The sequence below is a fragment of the Juglans microcarpa x Juglans regia genome, chromosome 4S (assembly GCF_004785595.1).
Source record: "Juglans microcarpa x Juglans regia isolate MS1-56 chromosome 4S, Jm3101_v1.0, whole genome shotgun sequence".
In the NCBI taxonomy this organism is placed as follows: Eukaryota; Viridiplantae; Streptophyta; class Magnoliopsida; order Fagales; family Juglandaceae; genus Juglans; species Juglans microcarpa x Juglans regia.
Window position 1 is genome coordinate 12,518,705 of NC_054601.1, and position 6,178 is coordinate 12,524,882.

Consider the following 6,178-nt stretch of genomic DNA (forward strand, 5'->3'; position numbering starts at 1 on the left):
AATATATGCATCATATACATCATCCAGACACTTTATTCCTAACATAAATAGTGTTTGAAGGATTTAATGAAATCCCTAACCCTTTTAACTCAATTTGTGAAAGGGAAACCCGTGGCTTAGGTGTTTGATAAAATTCCTCTTAGAAAAATAATATTTGGTTTTGCGCCCGTTTCACTCAAAGCAAACTCCCAGTTTTCTTCAATTGGTTAGCAAACACTCATCCAAATTAAACATACTTTACAAAGGATTCATTCTTTGGGAAAAATCAAACTCACTTGATTCATTTGTCTCGAGAACTTTGTGCAATCTAGTTCAAAACCATTGCCAAAGTTCTGTTAATCCGTGTATTTTTTTTTTAATCTGAGTTTGCTTCAGTAAATAAAATAATTTTTCATCTCAGGACAAGAACACCACAGTTTTGATTCATAAAATGCCTTAGTCCCTGTGAATTCGACCTTGGGGCTCTCACTATACAACAATTGTACACCTTCAGCACTTGGGAGGCACTTTAACTGGAGAGACAAGTTTTTGGCGCCGTTGCCAAGGATTAAAGGAAATTTATAGAACTGTCATGTTACTGTAGTTAGGATGGGTGATTGAGTTGTGAACCTATTCACACTCTAGTGACCTCTAATCCTGACTTTTGATTTTTTTTTTCTTTCTTTATTTTTCATTGTTATCCTTGAATAAACTTCCTGTTGAATTTTATTGCTTATTTGCTTATTTTTATTATCCCTACTATACACCAACTTTGGTGTCTATCTGGTAGTATTATTTGGGTATTTGCACGTTTGTTTGGACTAAAGACCACTCATCTCGACTGGTTAGAACAGAACCTGTGACATATCCCGACTGTGAATCACTTTCATTTGATTCACCTTCTGAAAATTCTAGTACCATGGCTGAAGAAGAGTAAGATTAGAGGAGAGTGGGTAATCATAACATGACTCTTAGGGATTATCTGCAACCTATTAGGACTAGATCACCCTCATGCATTATCCAACCTCTAAATGCAAACAACTTCAACTTTAAACTTGGCATGATTCATTTGATACCTCATTTCCATGGAATGAAACCTGAAAAGCTATATTTGCATATCAAAGAATTTAAGGAGGTTTGCTCCACATTCATGGATGGAACTTGCACAAAGGAAGTGATTAGGCTCAAGTTATTCCCATTTTCATTGAAAGATAAAGCTAAAACTTGTTTGAACTCCTTAAGGCCTAGATCAATAAGGACATGGCAAGAGATGCAAACCGAGTTCCTAAAAAAATTATTTCCTATGCATAGAACTAATGCATTAAAAAGATAAATCATGAATTTTTCTCAAAAGGACACTGAAACTTTCTATCAATGTTGGGAGAGATTCAAGGATTTGCTTAATGCCTGTCCTCATCATTGGTATGAAAACTAGAGAATAATCAGTTTCTTCTATGAAGGTTTACAACCCAAAATGAGGCAATTTGTGGAAACTGTGTAATGGAGAGTTCTTTAACAAAGAACCAGAGGAGGCATCCGAGTGCTTTGATTACTTATCTAAAAATGCTCAATCCTGGGACACTAGATATTTATGATAGGACTAAGTCTATAAAAACCATAACTGGAGGGAGTAAGTATAACTTGAGAGAAGTAGATGATTTAAATGCTAGGATGTATATGATTTCTAGGAAACTAGAAACCAAATATGTAAATAAGACCAATGAAGTTCAAGCTGTCCCAAAGACCCCAGAAAAATGTAATATCTGTGAGGGTATAGGGCATACAACTAGTGACTGCTCCACAATACCAGCTTTTAAAGAAGTCCTTCTGGATCAAACTAACGTTGTTAACATGGTTGCCAAACCTTTTGCAGGTCCATTTTCAAATACCTACAACCCTAACTAGAGGAGTCACTCAAACTTCAATTGGAGAAATGAGCAAACAGCTCAATCCTCATCCCATTCATCTGTGCCGCACCAGTATGCAACCAATGCACACCCAGTTGGGCAGGGGTCATCTCAATACCCTGCACCAGCATCTTTAGGCCAAAGGAAAAACCTAGAAGAAACTATCCACCAAATGGCAACCAACCTTCAGCAGTTCATGCAAGGGCAAGCAAGTATCAATAACCAAAACTCACAAGCCATCAACGACATCAGAGGGTCTCTAACAAGACTCACAACAACTCTAAGTATCCAGGAGAAAGGAAAGATCCCTGCACAGCCACATGCCAATCCTTAGTGCCAAGTTCACCAAGTGATAGAAATGGGTGAAGACTCCACCCTTAAGAAAGTGAAGGTTATCACAACCTGGAGGAGTGGAAAAGTTCTGGAAAATCCCACCCCTAAGCCAGACATTATTGGTAAGGATTCTAACCAATTGCTTGTTGAATCTGAAAAGAAAAATTGGCAAGCACTTGCACCCTTTCCTACAAGGTTAGCCCCTTTACACAAAGACAATAATCATTTTGAGATTTTAGAAGTTTTTAAGCAAGTAAGGATTAACATACATTTATTAGATGACATCCATCAAATCCCCACTTATGCAAAATTTCTAAAAGATTTGTGTACTATCAAGAGAAAACTAGCCTTTCACACTGAGTAGGTCAGTGCAATCATACAAAGCAACACCCCACCCAATTACAAGGACCCTGGTTCACCCACTATTGCTTGCATAATTGGAAACTCTAAAATTGGTCATGCATTACTAGATTTAGGGTCTAGTGTGAACCTGCTGCCTTATAGTGTTTATGAAAAGCTTGGCTTAGGTGAGTTGAAACCTACTTCCATTACCTTACATCTAACTGACAGGTCAATCAAAATACCTGGAGGGGTGGTGGAGGATGTTTTAGTCCAGGTTGATAAGTTTTATTACCCAATAGACTTTGTTGTTCTTGACATGCAACTTTCAACAAACTCTTGTTTCAAGCACCTGTAATTTTGGGAAGACCATTTCTTGCTACCTCAAATGCTCTAATAAATTGTAGAAGTGGTGTTTTAAAATTAAGTTTTGGAAATATGACTTTGGAACTAAATATTTTCAACTTGTGCAGGCAGCCCCAAGAAGTGGAAGAAGAGTAGGAAGTAAACCTATTAGAAAGCAATTTTTTCACAAACTTTTCTGTTGTCCCACTAGTTTACTGATTCATTAGTTGATTTAGAGAATGATTTTGACCCAGTTGACACAACTAATGAATTGTCCTCTACTTTATTTGTAGGAAACCCAGCTAAGCTGCATTGGAAACTCAAGTTTGAACCACTTCCCCCAATGACAGCAACAGTAAGGCCCTCAGAGGAGCAGATCCGAGCATTGGATCTCAAGCCCCTACCAGCATAACTCAAGTATGCTTTCTTGGGACCTCATAGCACCTTCCCGGTGGTCATCTCTTCTTGTCTAACTAATAGGCAAGAATTGGAGCTATTGGAGGTCCTGACAAAATGTAAAAATGCCATAGGCTGGACCTTGGCCGACATTAAGGGCATTAACCCTTTAATCTGTACGCATAAGATTTATCTAGAGGAGGATGCTAAGCCTTCTAGGGAAATGCAAAGAAGACTTAATCCTTCAATGAAAGAAGTAGTAAAAAATGAGGTTCTAAAATTGCTAGATGTGGGTATAATTTACCCCATTTCTGATAATAAGTAGGTCAGCCCCATACAAGTGGTCCTAAAAAAATCTAGGTTGACTGGGATAAAAAATGATAAAAATGAGTTAGTGCCCACACAGGTAACTACAGGTTGGAGAATGTGCATTGATTATACGAAGTTTAATGCTTCCACTAGAAAGGACCATTTTCCTTTACCATTTCTCGACCAAGTCTTGGGGAAAGTTGTTGGCCATGCATTTTATTGTTTCCTAGATGGATTTTCAGGCTATTATCAAATTGAAATAGCCCCTGAGGACCAAGAAAAAAATTACTTTTACCTGTCCATTTGGAACCTTTGCATTTAGAAGAATGCCTTTTGGGCTGTGTAATGCCCCAGCAACTTTCCAAAGATGCATGCCCAGCATATTCAGTGATCTAATTGAAAGTAGTTTAGAAGTCTTTACGGATGACTTCTCTGTTTTTTGGAGCACTTTTGAGAAATGTCTTATTATTTTGCAAGTTGTTTTGGCCAGGTTTGAGGAAAAGTATTTGCTGCTCAACTGGAAAAAGTGCCACTTTATGGCTCAACAGGGTATAGTATTGGGCCACATAGTGTCCTCGAAGGGTTTTGAGGTGGACAAGTCCAAAATAGATTTAATCTCTAAACTCCCCATACCTAAAACTGGAAAGCATGTTAGGTCATTTTTGGGACATGCTGGGTTTTATAGGAGGTTTATCCAGGGGTTTAGCTCCATTTCTAAACCTTTATGTAAATTGCTCATGCATGACATTGTTTTTGAGTGGACCACAGAATATCAAAAAGCATTTGACCAACTCAAAAACTTACTCACTACAACCTCTATCATGCAATCCCCTGATTGGTCCCTTCCCTTTGAAATCATGTGTGATGCTAGTGATTTTGCCATAGGAGCTGTACTAGGCAGCGCAGGAACAAGCTACCTTATGCAATTTATTATGCTAGCACTTGAATGAAGCCCCAAAAAATTACTCCACCACAGAGAAAGAACTAATTGCCATTGTTTTTGCTTTAGAGAAGTTTAGGGCTTACATTATTGGATCACCTGTGATTATCTTTACTGACCATGCAGCTTTAAAATATTTGTTATTAAAAAAAAAAGATGCAAAACCAAGATTGATAAGATGGGTGCTACTTTTGCAGGAGTTCAACATCATAATCTAAGACAAAAATGGGATAGAAAATGTGGTGGCTGACCACCTGTCCAGATTAACCTTCATAGAAGACAAATCTTCTTAATCTTCTTTACCTATCTCAGAATCTTTTCCTGTTGAAAATATATTTTCAATTGAGAATATACCTTTGTAGGCTGACATTGTTAATTTCTTGGTGATAGAAAAAATACCACCACAGTGGACTCTTCAATATTTAAAGAGATTTAAGACAGAGATGAAGTATTTTTTTTATGATGACCCTTACTTGTCCTTTCTGCTTGTCACACTGAAGCTTGTGGTGGCCATTTTTCTGCAAAGAAAACAATGGCCAAGATTTTACAATCTGGTTTGTATTGGCCACACATGTTAAAGATGCTTTTGAATTTTGTAAAAGGTGTGAGCCATACTAGAAACTAGGAGGAATAACTAGGAGAAATATGATACCACTACAACTAGTTTTGGTTTTAGAAATTTTTGACTTCATAGGGCCTTTTCCCCCTATCTTTGAATATCTTTACATTTTGGTGGCGGTAGATAATGTATCTAAGTGGGTGGAAGCCATACCATGCAAAAAAAAAAAACAAATGATCGCCAAGTGGTGCACATTTCTAGGTTTGGCATGCCCCGAGCTATAATCAATGATAATGGGACACATTTCTGTAACAAACCAATAGAACCCCTCTTGAAAAAGTTTGGAATCCATCATAAAGTGTCAACCCCTTATCATCCACAAACAAATGGCCAAGTTGAATTAGCGAATAGGGAGATCAAGCATATCCTTGAAAAAACTGTTAAACCCACTAGGAATGATTGGTCATTAAGGTTGATTGATGCCCTGTGGGCATATAGGACTGCTTATAAGACTATACTTGATATGTCTTCATATAGGCTAGTCTTCCTGTGGAGCTAGAACACAAGGCATACTGGGCAGTGAAAAGGTTCAACTTTGACATGGAGAAAGCTGGTTCTTCAAGAAGGTTACAACTATCTAAGTTAGAGGAAGTCGGAAGGGATGCTTATGAGAACTCCAAGTTGACTAAAGAAGAGAGAGAGAGAGAGAGAACAAATGAGAAAATGGACAAACCAGAGATCAGAGAGAGAGAGAGTGCTTTCGAAAAAGGCTGCTTATCACCGGGGTTCTTTTGTGGGAAAAAGAACATTTCAAAGTGTGATAGCGTGAAAGCCAACAAATAGCAGTGGTTTTGAATTAAAGTAATGAGTATTCTCTATGAGCACAACTGTGATATTGGAGTAACCCGTTAGAAGATGACGTGCAGCTATGATAGTTTAGTCAAAACACTGACCACAGTTTGGGGAATGCAATTACATTACCTGTTTCTTTTGGATGATAAGTGTCTATGAATTACATGAACTCTTGGAATAAGATACAACCTGAGCTATGAAAGTAGATGACTAACGCTT

The 6,178-nt window shown here is 37.8% G+C and overlaps 1 non-coding gene across 1 annotated transcript; it reads right to left on the minus strand.

The window, feature by feature from the left end:
• Nucleotides 1-1,296: 1,296 nt before the first annotated feature.
• On the minus strand, nucleotides 1,297-1,404 carry LOC121263919. The gene has a single exon (XR_005940401.1). It is a non-coding gene; the product is annotated as a small nucleolar RNA R71 (small nucleolar RNA).
• Nucleotides 1,405-6,178: the final 4,774 nt, after the last annotated feature.